General features: G+C 44.6%; 1 protein-coding gene and 1 non-coding gene across 5 annotated transcripts in view; one reads left to right on the top strand and one right to left on the bottom strand.

Annotated features, from left to right (window-relative positions):
- Nucleotides 1–12,662, bottom strand: part of CACNA2D3 (calcium voltage-gated channel auxiliary subunit alpha2delta 3) — an 853,893-nt gene that overhangs the window by 813,659 nt on the left and 27,572 nt on the right. The gene's annotated exons all lie outside the window — the stretch shown is intronic.
- TRNAG-CCC lies at nucleotides 5,981–6,053 on the top strand. The gene has a single exon. It is a non-coding gene; the product is annotated as a tRNA-Gly (tRNA).

Below are 12,662 nucleotides of genomic sequence, written 5' to 3'. Positions count from 1 at the left end.
CCATTGTTTCCCCATCTATTTACCATGAAGTGATGGGACCGGATGCCACCATCTTAGCTTTCTGAATGTTGAGCTTTAAGCTAACTTTTTCACTCTCCTCTTTCACTTTCATCAAAAGGCTCTTTAGATCTTCTCTGCTTTCTGCCATAAGGGTGGTGTCATCTGCATATCTGAGGTTATTGATATTTCTCCCGGCAATCTTGATTCCAGCTTGTGCGTCATCCTGCCTGGCATTTCGCATGATGTACTCTTATGTAAGTTAAATAAGCAGGGTGACAATATATAGACTTTACATACTCCTTTTCCTATTTGGAACCAGTCTGTTGTTCCATGTCCAGTTCTAACTGTTGCTTCCTGACCTGCATACAGATTTCTCAAGAGGCAGGTCAGGTGGTCTGGTATTCTCATTTCTTTCAGAATTTTCCACAGTTTATTGTGATCCACACAGTCAAAGGCTTTGGCATAGTCAATAAAGCAGAAGTAGATGTTTTTCTGGAACTCTCTGGCTTTTTCGATGATCCAGTAGATGTTGGCAATTTGATCTCTGGTTCCTCTGCCTTTTCTAAATCCAGCTTGAACATCTGGAAGTTCACAGTTCACATACTGTTGAAGCCTGGCTTGGAGAATTTTGAGAATTACTTTGCTAGCATGTGAGATGAGTGCAATTGTGTGGTTGTTTGAACATTCTTTAGCATCGCCTTTCTTTGGTATTGGAATGAAAACTGCCCTTTTCCAGTCCTGTGGCCACTGCTGAGGTTTCCAAATTTGCTAGTGTATTGAGTGCAGCCCTTTCACAGCATCATCTTTTAGGATTTGAAATAGCTCAGCTGGAACTCCATCACCTCCACTAGCTTTGCTCGTGGTGATGCTTCCTAAGGCCCACTTGACTTCACATTCCAGGATGTCTGGCTCTAGGTGAGTGGTCACACCATTGTGGTTATCTGGGTCATGAAGATCTTTTTTGTATAGTTCTTCTGTATATTGTTACCACCTCTTCTTAACATCTTCTGCTTCTGTTAGGTCCGTACCATTGTCTGTCCTTTATTGTGCCCACATTTGCATGAAATGTTCCCTTGGTATCTCTAATTTTCTTGAAGAGATCTCTAGTCTTTCCCATTCTATTGTTTTCCTCTATTTCTCTGCAATGATCACTGAGGAAGGCTTTCTTATCTCTCCTTGCTATGCTTTGGAACTCTGCATTCAAACGGGTATATCTTTCCTTTTCTCCTTTGCCTTTTGCTTTTCTTCTTTTCTCAGCTATTTGTAAGGCCTCCTCAGACAATCATTCTACCTTTTTGCATTTCTTTTTATTGGGCATGGTCTTAATCCCTGCCTCCTGTACAAGGTCACGAACCTCCATCCATAGTTTTTCAGGTACTCTGTCTATCAAATCTAATCCCTTGTATCTATTTGTCACTTCCACTGTACAATCGTAAAGGATTCGATTTAGGTCATAACTGAATGGTTTTCCATTCAGTGGTTTTCCCTACTTTCTTCAATTTAAGTCTGAATTTAGCAATAAGGAGTTCATGATCTAAGCCACAGTCAGCTCCCAGTCTTGTTTTTGCTGACTGTATAGGGCTTCTCTATCTTTGGCTGCAAAGAATATAATCAATCTGATTTCAGTATTGATCATCTGGTGATGTCCATGTTAGAGTCTTCTCTTGTGTTGTTGGAAGACGGCGGTTGTTACAACCAGTGCGTTCTCTTGGCAAAACTGTTAGTCTTTTCCCTGCTTCATTTTGTACTCTGAGGCCAAATTTGCCTGTTACTCCAGGTATCTGTTGACTTCCTACTTTTGCATTCCAGTCCCCTATGATGAAAAGAACATCTTTTTTGGGTGTTAGTTCTAAAAGGTCTTGTAGGTCTTCATAGAACCATTCAACTTCAGCTTCCTCAGCATTACTGGTTGGGGCATAGACTTGGATTACTGTGATATTGAATGGTTTGCCTTGGAAACGAACAGAGATCATTCTGTCTTTTTTGAGATTGCATTCAAGTACTGCATTTCGAACTCTTTTGTTGACTATAAGGGCTACTCCATTTCTTCTAAATGATTTTTGCCCACAGTAGTAGATATAATGGCCATCTGAGTTAAATTCACCCATTCCAGTCCATTTTAGTTCACTGATTCCCAAAACGTCGATATTCACTCTTGCCATCTCCTGTTTGACCACTTCCAATTTAGTCCCCATTTTCCAAAATGTCGTGAATGATCATGTACTAGTTTAATGATGACTGAATCAACCAGGACCCCAATAGAAAATAAATGAAAAAAGCAAACTGCAATAATTTGAAGAGTGTTTGGTTATCAGGGATGATTTTAAATGGAGGGGTTGACAGTTTTACCCTCTGAAACACTGCAGTTGCAGGGTGAGCAGACTCACAGGATTCTTGTGCCAGAAATAACACATCTCACCTCCACTCATATTCCATCAGCCAAAAGCAAGCTATATGACCACATTTCAACAGGATTTAATATGCCCCCAGAGGGAAGACAAAGGAAATATTCATGAACATCACTAGTGACCATCACAGGGGGTAGATCCAGAGAGCCAATTTTCTTTGCATTTCTGCAAATGAGTGAGTCTGACCCAAAGCTCCGAGCAGCACAAGGTCCAAAAAGGCATGCTGGCTGAACAAATGAAATCACTGCCCCAAGAGGAAGTACCCTGTTTCCAACACCTCAACACAGAAACAGCACAGTGGGTGAAACCATGTGGGATCTAGATCAAATCCTCCAAAGGAAAGACAGAGGAAAACACCACCAACCCTTGAAAACTGAGCATGACCATCCAATTTCAAGAAGCCAATTCTTCATTGACACTCTTTTTTTTTTCCATTTATATTTATTAGTTGGAGGCTAATTACTTTACAATATTGTAGTGGTTTTTGCCATACATTGACATGAATCAGCCATGGATTTACATGTGTTCCCCATCCTGATCCCCCCTCCCGCCTCCATCTCCATCCCATCATCTGGGTCTTCCCAGTGCACCAGCCCTGAGCACTTGTCTCATGCATCCAACCTGGGCTGGTGATCTGTTTCACCCTTGATAGTATTGACACTCTTGTTATTCAAGATTTGATGTAAGATAAATGGATAAAAATTATGTGATTGATATCTATCTATGTATAAACACATTCACAGAATGGAATCCTTGTTGTTTAGTCCTTAAGTTAAGTCTGACTCCCCTGCGACCCCATGGACTGTAGCCTGCCAGGCTCCTCTGTCCATTGGATTTCCTAGGTGAGAACATTGGAGTGGATTGCCATTTCCTTCTCCAGGGGATCTTTCCAACCCAGGAATCCAACCCTCGTCTCCTGCATTGGCAGGTAGATTCTTTACTGCTGAGCCACCAGCGAAGACCAGTGGAATACTACACAGCCATGAAAAATAATGAGATTTTGCCATTTGCAGCAACATGGGTAAACTTGGAAAGCATTATCCTAAAAGTGAAATGCGTCAAACAGAGAAAGACAAAAACTATATGACATCACTTATATGTGGAATCTTCTAAATACAACAAATTAGTAAGTAAAACAAAAAAGCAAAAAAACAAAAAAGCAGTAAACTCACAGATATAGACAATGAGCTAGTGGTTTCCAGTAGGGAGAAGGAAGGGGTAAGGGGCAAGACAGGTATGGGGAAGTGGGAGGTACAAACTATTGGGTGTAAAGTGACAGTCAAAGGGTTACCCACTCAGTCATTTTTGACTCTTTGTGACCCCATGGGCTGTAGCCCACCAGGCTCCTCTGTCCAGGGATTCTCCAGGTAAGAATACTGGAGTGGGTTGCCATTCCTTCTCTAGGGGATCTTCCTGACCCAGGGATCGAACCTTGGAGTCTGCCACACTGCAGGCAGATTCTTTACCATCTGAGGCACCAGGGAAGCCCCAGTTGGGTATAAAATAGGCTCAAAGATGTGTTGTACAGCATGAGGAATATAGCCCATATGTTGTAATAACTGTAAATGGAAAGTAACCATTTAAAATTAAGTATTTTTTTAAAAAAGATTTGATGTCCAAAGGGAAAGTCTGTTTGTCCTGGAGAGAAGATGCCACACAAAATTCTGCCTGGGAGGGGTCGGGTGCAAGAAGCCCACCCCACAGGGCTCTGGCGGCTCAAGCTGGTCTCCTTCTCTCCTGGCAAGCAGTGAACTCCAGGATATTGTTCAAAGGCAGAATCGATACTGAAAACATTTCCAAGTTGGTCTGGAACAAAATTTCCACAGAAGGCATCTGAAATAGAATAGCTCACCAAAGGATCTATATTAACAGGTAGGGGGATTTCTGTAACTGCACCCAGGATAACCTCAAAGCTGCAACTGGAAGAGATACCCCCTAGAGAGCCAAATAGAAGCCCACAGAAATAGCGAGCCAGGGGGCTCCTAATAACATCCCCAGCCCCTGCAAAGAATCATGGAGCATTAAGTAGGCAGACTGCAGGAAGCAGAGATTACAGACAACAGAGAGGACAGTCTCGCGCGGTACCGTGGAGCTGCGATGCCTCCAGGCCTGGCTGGCAATTTCCTTCTGAAATAGCGCAGCGCCTTTTAAAATTATATGTTGCTTCTCCCCAGCCTCAAAGAACTTCTGAATGTAATGATTACAAGGAAGTTGCTACATGAAAAGAGCCTCTGCATGGAGAATTTATCCTCTTTCTTCTCACTATTCCCACTCAAGTCATCATCTTTGTTCAGCACATTCGTCATCCCTCACTGGAAGAGGAAATAACTCGAGCAAAGGCCAAGCACGCGAAGGCTTCCCTGAGTGTGTTAGTTACAGACTGCTGTGTAACAAGGCACCCCAAAACCTAGTGACCTAAATGTCAATGGTCATTTCTTATTTCTCATGGTTTCTGTGGGGTGGAAACTGGGGAAAGGCTCAGCTGAGCAGTTCCCGTGTGGGGTCTCACAAGTGATTACCGTCAAGACTCAGTTGGGGATGGTATCGCTTGAGACCAGGTTAGAGGATCCATTTTTTATTCCAATGGTGGCAGTGTGCTTTATTAACTTTTAATTTTGGCTGCATCTCGAAGCATGCAAGATCTTGGTTCCCTGATCTAGGATCAAACCCACGCCCTCTACAGGGGAAATGCAGAGTCTTAACCACTGGACCACCAGGGAAGTCTCAGAGGATCCATTTTTAAAGTGGCTCACTCACCTAGCTAACAAGTTGGTGCTGGCTGTTGGCCAGGGACCTCAACTCCTGTCCACGTGGGTCCCTCAAGACACAGCAGCTAGCTGCTGCAGAGCAAGGGATCCTAGACACCAGGACAGAGACCAAGCCTCGGAAGTCACAGATCGTCAGACCTGCCAGGAAGGACCAGCCCTGAGCCAGTGAAGGAGAGGACTATACAGGAACATGAGACCAGGAGCCATCTCAGAATCTGGCTCCCAGGGAGTCTAAGACACTGACCATTAGGTGCCATGGGGTGGAGCAGACGCCCCACCCACACCCACCCACCTTCCAATCTGGCCGGAATTTCTGAGGGTTGAGCAGCCCTCCTCAGTGACTGATGGGCCTCAGTGTACACAGGGACCAGATCCCTCAGGCTTAGAGTGGGAACCCCCAGTGAATTACACTCCAGTTGCACCATGGCAACTGGCTTAACAAAAACACCCTTTCTCACTTCCCCACTCCCCAGCTGGTGTTTCCTGGGTTCATCTCATACATAAACCATATGCACTGAGATTACTAACTCAGGTTCTGCTTCTGGGAGCCAACCGAAGGCCGGGAGGGCACTGACAAGCTTCCTGTATTCATGGAGCTTTCATTGAGCTGGGAGGCAAAACAAGTGCCTATAAATCAGGCTTCATGGCCTCAAAAACAAGCTGTAAGCTAATAATTAGGTTCTTAAAGAAAATACTATGTTTGGCAAAACCTCAGTTGGCAAGATCACATGAAAAACAGAGGGGTGGTGGGGTAACAATAAAAGTCACATTCTATGTATTTTTAAACTACAGTAAGTAGGGACTTCCCTGGTGGTCCAGTGGCTAAGACGCTGCACTCCCAATGCAGGGGACCCAGGTTCAATCCCCGGTCAGGGAATGAGATTTCACATGCCACAATTAAGACCCACTGCAGCCAAATAAATAAATTTGAAATAAACTGTAGTAAATAAACTACAGTAAATAAAGCTTCTGGAAGGCATCTACAAAAACAGACAAAATGTGTCCAGGTTGAATATTTGCTCCAAGAAGTGGCCCTGCTCCTGAATGACCTTCCTCACTTGCCCCACAGTCATGGCTCCGGTGCTGGGACCTGCTGATAAGTTTTTTAATAGACTGGACTCAAGAGATGATCTCACATGAAATAGCATTCATCCACACTATGAGGGAGTTCTCTCTACAACTTGCTTTTCATCCCTTGGATCATGTTAAGAAAAAAAGGAAAGAAACCTCAATGCTGTGTTCAAGGTTATCTTTAACAAAACACCCATTGATCCTCCTTTTCTCCCAATGTCCCTTGCCCCTGGACTAAGCCATGTAACTGGAGGTTGATGGCTATCTCTGGGAGAAGATTATAGAAGAGAAAAATTGCAGAGGTATATTGGTTGCAGTTGGGGGGATAATAATAAGCTGGGGGAATAAACAGTAAGAGGCATTCAATATACTACTTGAGATGTGCTAGCAAAATAGGACAATGGTGAAAGACACAGGTTCCTAAACCCAAGAGTTCTGGATAAGAACTGACCCAGTCCTTGATCTTGGGCAAGTTACTTTACCTTCCTAGGCTTGGGTCCCATTTGTGAAATGGGGATAGTAAGAATAATCAGGTTACCAGGAATATTAAAAGATTTTTTACCCTAAGTGTTTAGATTAGTACCTCATATTGGGTTGGCCAAAAAGTTCATTTGAATTCTTCTGTTACAGCATATGGAAAAATCTGAACAAACTTTTTGGCCAATCCAATGCATAACAAATGGTACAGAAATATAGCTATGTCTTTTTTTTTACACTTGGTACAGGGCAGAACCTTAGTAAAATTGTTTGATTTAGAATGAAAGAAAATAATGATTTGTATGGGGAATAGCATTCAAATTAGCTAGTTAGATCAAAAAAGCCATTTTGCTCAACTACCCTGGAGATTTTTTGTAAAACAGGTGCCATTCCAATCATATTGGAATATGCATATCCTGATACAAATCCACATTGTTGTTGTTTAGTCATTAAGTCGTGTCCAACTCTTTGCAACTCCATGCACTATAGCCTGCCAGGCTCCTCTGTCCATGGAATTCTCCAGGCAACAATACTGGAGTGACTTGCCATTTCCTTCATCAGGGGATCTTCCCGACCCAGGATCAAACCCATGTCTCCTGCATTGACAGGCAGATTCCTTATCGATGAGGCACCAGTGAAAAAGTGAAAGTGAAAGTCGCTCAGTCGTGTCCAACTCTTTGCAACCCCATGGACTATATGTCCATGGGATTCTAAAGGCAGAATACTGGAGTGGGTAGCCTTTCCCTTCTCCAGGGGATCTTCCCAACCCAGGGATCAAACCCAAGTCTCCCGCATTGCAGGCAGATTTTTTACCAACTGAGCCACCAGGGAAGCCCCCAAATCCACACAGTTTTCAGCTAAAAAGCTATGAACTAGCTCTAGAATTCAGCGTGTGATTGTCTTCTGCCACATTACTTAGCCTCTCATTTTTCACTGGCTGAGTGCCCATGCTACCCTAAATGGAGGTTCTGAAAGGGTGTTAGATCGCATTTCGCTTTATCGTGAGGACACACCAGCCAAGTCTCAAATCCAGCAGAAAAAATCTCATTCTACAACCTTTTTCAGGCTGCAAGTAATAGCAAGCCAATTGTAAGAAGTAATATAATTAATTTAGTGGGTTGGAACTGCCATCTTTAAATAAGTAGAATAAAAAATTCAGTGCAATGCACATTTAAGAAAAAAACAATTGAAACACACATGCACACACAGACACACCACTTTGCCACGTAAATATGTTTCTTACTGTGAGTTGTGTTAAAAAGTTCAAAAGATGGACTATAGCTCCTTTATGGTTTCTTTCATTAGTCATTATATCTATTCCTTTATTTAGCATCTATCCAGCCAGAACCCCTCAACCACATTCTCTGAGACCACATTTGTCTTGTTCATTGTTCATAAACAATAACACAAGCCCAGTGCCTGACACACAGCACATATTCAATATGTTGATGAGATTTACATTATTCCACAAGCCCCACAAACCTCGAGTCCACTCATTTTTCAGTAAGTATATTTATTTTGACTCCAAAGTATCATGTGTGCATTTCTCCTTTCCTATTTCCTTCCACTGTCTTGAACTCAGGGATTGAGGTAGGCTGCTGGCATTGACTGGTTTCCCTACCAACTGTGGTCAGTGGTCTGTGCTTACATATGTGACCCAACCTTTCCCAGGAGAACATTTTCCTCATCTTACAAATGTGGACCCTGAGGCCCAGAGCAGTGTCTTAATCTGCCCAAGGTCACAGAGCTGCCACATGTCACTATAATCCGACACCCACTGCCCTGCAAAGGCTGTGGATACTCAGTACAGAGAAACTTGTCTACGTTCTCCTCCAAGTGGAGACTGGGGTCCCAGGGGACCTCTGACCCATTTACCCGATACAATGAGCTCACAGGAAACTGAGTGTGGGGACGCTCTCCCACGATTCTCAATTCCTGGCTGCAACCCCAGTGTCACCTATACGGGTCCAACTGAGATAAAACTCCTTCCCAGGAGACCTCTTTGCTTCTCCGGCAAGTCTGTAAAACAAGAGGGGCTGTCTCAGCAATCTGGTCACAATAAATAAGACTGGAGTCACACAACCGCACACCGAGATAAAAATTCTTCTGGTATTAAAAAGATCAATCATAGCTTGCACTTCAAAATATCTATAAATGTCTCTTTCAAATATTTTACCCATGTGTTTTTGTTCTATAAACACTATTAAAAATTAAGAAGGAAAGATGGAACAATTACATTCTGAGGTTTCCTTTTGCCTTTGCCTCTCCCCTTTCTGGGGCCCTAAGTGATTCACTTCTTTCTCAATTTGTCCACTTCTTGGGCCACAGTATGGACAAATAACCAACATCTGAGAAACATGCATTTATTCCTTAAAAAATATTTGAGGCACCTACTAAGTGCTAGACTGTGTGAGACTTGAGTTCGCATGTATTTCATCAGAGAAGGTTTTGAAAAGAAACCAAACTCTCTCAGGAACTCTTTTAATTAAATGAATGATTGGATGAATGAGTGGATGGAAGAATAAGCACCATTTAAAGTCCTACCAAATAAGAGGATCTGTCAATAGAAATGCAGCTTTTAAAGAAAGAGGCACAAGCTCAATGGCCAAAACATTCCAGGTGTGGCATTGAGTATGAAGTCAGCTTCAGGATAATGTCCACTCTCCTGAGATGAGAAACTTTCATTTAATATCATTTGCTTCAAGTATGGAATATTAACCACAGCCATCCTCTCATGTACTCATTCATCCATCCATTCACCATCAATTCAACAATCCATCCATTCATCCACCCGATTACCCACCCATTCACCCATTTCTCCATCCATCAACCTACCTACCCAATCGTCCATCTACCCAGCCTTCTATCTAGTCCTTCACCCAATCAACCATCCATCCCTTTATCCAGCCCTCCCCTCCTTCTTCCCTCCCTCCATTCACCCAACCACTGATCCAATCCATTCACTCATCCCTCCATCCATCCATTCACCCATCCCTCCATCCACTCATCCAATCCAGCCGTTCATCCCTCCGAGCGCCCCTCCCTCTACCTCTTTCTCTTTCCATCCACCCATCTATATCCATTCATCCATCATGTATTAAACACCAATTCTGCAGTTACTTCAGGAGCTATCTCCTCCCGGAATACTCCCTAATCCTGGCTGAATTTTAATTACCACCTTGTTTATTCCACTACATGGTTTTATTTTAACACACGATTCATGTCTCTCCCTGGAAAATGTGACCACAGCTCTATCATTTAAGAGAATTAAGTTCGGGTACCTATAATAGAAATAATAATGATGTTATCATTTATTGAGAATTTACTATGTCCAGATTATTTGACAAAACCTCACGATGGCTCCCAGAGACACCACAATCACCCCCAGCTTAAACCCCATGGACGCACTGCTACAGAAACAAGGCCGGAATGGGAGGTGCAGGTCTGCGCAGACCCTGCCCCTGATCACAGGAGAGGGGAGGGGTGTGGGGAGGGATGCCTGAGTCTCATTCAGTTCCATTCTCCTCCTGCCCCTGGAATAAGACTATCCCATCTGTCTTTCATTTTCATTTTCCCTTGAAAATCCTCTGAGCATCTCCCAAAGTTTAAATCTCTAACCCCTAAAGTAAAAACTAAATGGGGGAAACTGGAAAATGACAAAATCAGTTCCCAGTAGGTGAGCTGCATCTTAACTCACTGGAGTTTTAGGGGCTTTCTGTGTTTTTGCTTTTTCTCCCCAGGAATAACCAAAAACTTTATTTGCCTCCCTTCTGAACTCAGTGATGCCCAGCTGCCCCTCACTCTGGGATACAGCCTCTACTTGACAAATCTGTCCCTACTCCCAAGTCCTGGCTGGTTCCATAGGCCCCTCCTGTTTCGAGGTCTCCTGCACCCCAGGATGTCATGTAGTCGTAAGTCATGTCCAACTCTTTGTGAACCCATGGACTTTAGCCCACCAGGCTCCTCTGCGCATGGGATTCTCTAGGCAAGAATACTAGAGTGGGTTGCCATTTCCTTCTCCAGGAGATCTTCCCCACCCAGGGATCCAACCCGTGTCTCCTGCATTGCAGGCAGATTCTTTACCACCGAGTCACTAGGTACGAAGTGCTGACTCGTTGGAAAAGACCCTGACACTGGGAAAGACTGAAGGCAAAAGGAGGAGGGCGACAGAGGATGAGGTGGTTAGAGGGCATCATCAACTCAGTGGACATGAACTTGAGCAAACTCTGGAAGATAGTGGAGGACAGAGGAGCCTGGCAGGCTACAGTCGATGGGGTCGCAAAGCATCGGGTACAACTCAGCGACTGAACGACAAGCAGCCCCAGGAGGTTGAACCAGGCAGCCACGCTCTCTCTGGGGCTGTGGTCTGTACCAGGAGGGGTTGCTGACCATGCTGAAGTTTCGTTCTGTGTCCAGCTGTCCGGCGGCACTGTGAGCCCCTAGCTTCGTCTCTGCATCCCAGCCCTGAGTGCAGCACATACTGGGCCCACGAGAACGGAGGACACACCTAAGGCTGAGAGGCCCTGGGCACCTCAGTGAGCATATCTGAAGCATCATGGAAGCCGGTTGTAGAAGAACCACCCAATCAAAACTCTTCCTGTGAAACCTTTGGAAAAGTTCGCCTTGGCCCTCAGTCAAGCAGATGGCCAAGCCGGACAATGAAAGCAAACATTAACCCAGTGTTCCCCATGTGTCTTGACACTGTAATCCCCACAAAAATCTTAGTTATCTCCACTTCATAGATGAAGAAACAGAGGCACAGAGAGTTATGTAACTTGCCCAAGATCACACAGAGTATGGAAGAGTCAGGACCTGACCCTGTCTGGCTCCAAAGTCTGTTGTCTCTTCTTCCGTACAACACCATGGACGGCAACAGAGAAGGATAAAGAAGGAAGGGTCTGTTTTGTGCTCTCTTACCAGAAACTAGGAGGAAATTCTCCAAGCAAGGGCTTCCCTGACTCCATTCACCTGGTAACACTCTGTACACCAAGTTCAGTTCAATCGTTCAGTCGTGTCTGACTCTTTGTGACCCCAGGAACTGCAGCACGCCAGGCCTCCCTGTCCATCACCAACTCCTGGAGTTTAGTCAAATTCATGTCCATTAGTCAGTGATGCCAACCAACCATCTCATCCTCTGTCGTCCCCTTCTCCTTCTGCCCTCAATCTTTCCCAGCATCAGGGTCTTTTCAAATGAGTCAGCTCTTCGTATCAGGTGGCCAAAGTATTGGAGTTTCAGCTTCAGCATCAGTCCTTCCAATGAACACCCAGGACTGATTTCCTTTAGGATGGACTGGTTGGATCTCCTTGCAGTCCAAGGAACTCTCAACAATCTTCTCCAACAAGAATCAGAGGAGCTAATGGTTCCTCTGTCCCAGGCACTGTGGTGATTGCCTCAAATGCATGAGTTCCTTGCTCCTCACAATGGCCTTGTGAAGCTGAAGCTGTCATTTCCCCATTTTACAGATGGGAACACTGAGGCCCCCAAAGAGTAACACCACGTGCCCAAGCGACGGAGCAGAGGGGATTCTCAGCTACATCCTCATCCCCAGCTCTTCCCTCACACTTATTTGTCATCTTTTTGGGTAGCTGTGCACGGGTTCTCCTGGCAAAGTGTGGGTTTTTAATGCAGAAAGAACCAATTAGAAATCAAAGTATATTATTAGCATTATGCACTAAAGAGGCAAAATTTTCATTCCTCGCTGAAGTGCCACGCAGGCAAGAAAAGCCCATGAGTGACGCTGAGCTTCATCCGTGGCCGGGCCTGGGGTGTGGTAGAGATGGGTCATTCCTAAAGCAAGGAGGAGACCAGCCGCAGCCTCGCATCTGACCACTTGCTGCCACCTTGTGACGAACTGATGCAATCGCAGGAGGGGAACACGGCGCCCATCCGCGGGGGCGAGGACAGCTGGGGTCCCCAACACTGATTCAGGGAGAATCC

Source organism: Cervus canadensis, chromosome 22 (assembly GCF_019320065.1).
Source record: "Cervus canadensis isolate Bull #8, Minnesota chromosome 22, ASM1932006v1, whole genome shotgun sequence".
In the NCBI taxonomy this organism is placed as follows: Eukaryota; Metazoa; Chordata; class Mammalia; order Artiodactyla; family Cervidae; genus Cervus; species Cervus canadensis.
This window is presented reverse-complemented; position numbering and strand designations above follow the sequence as displayed.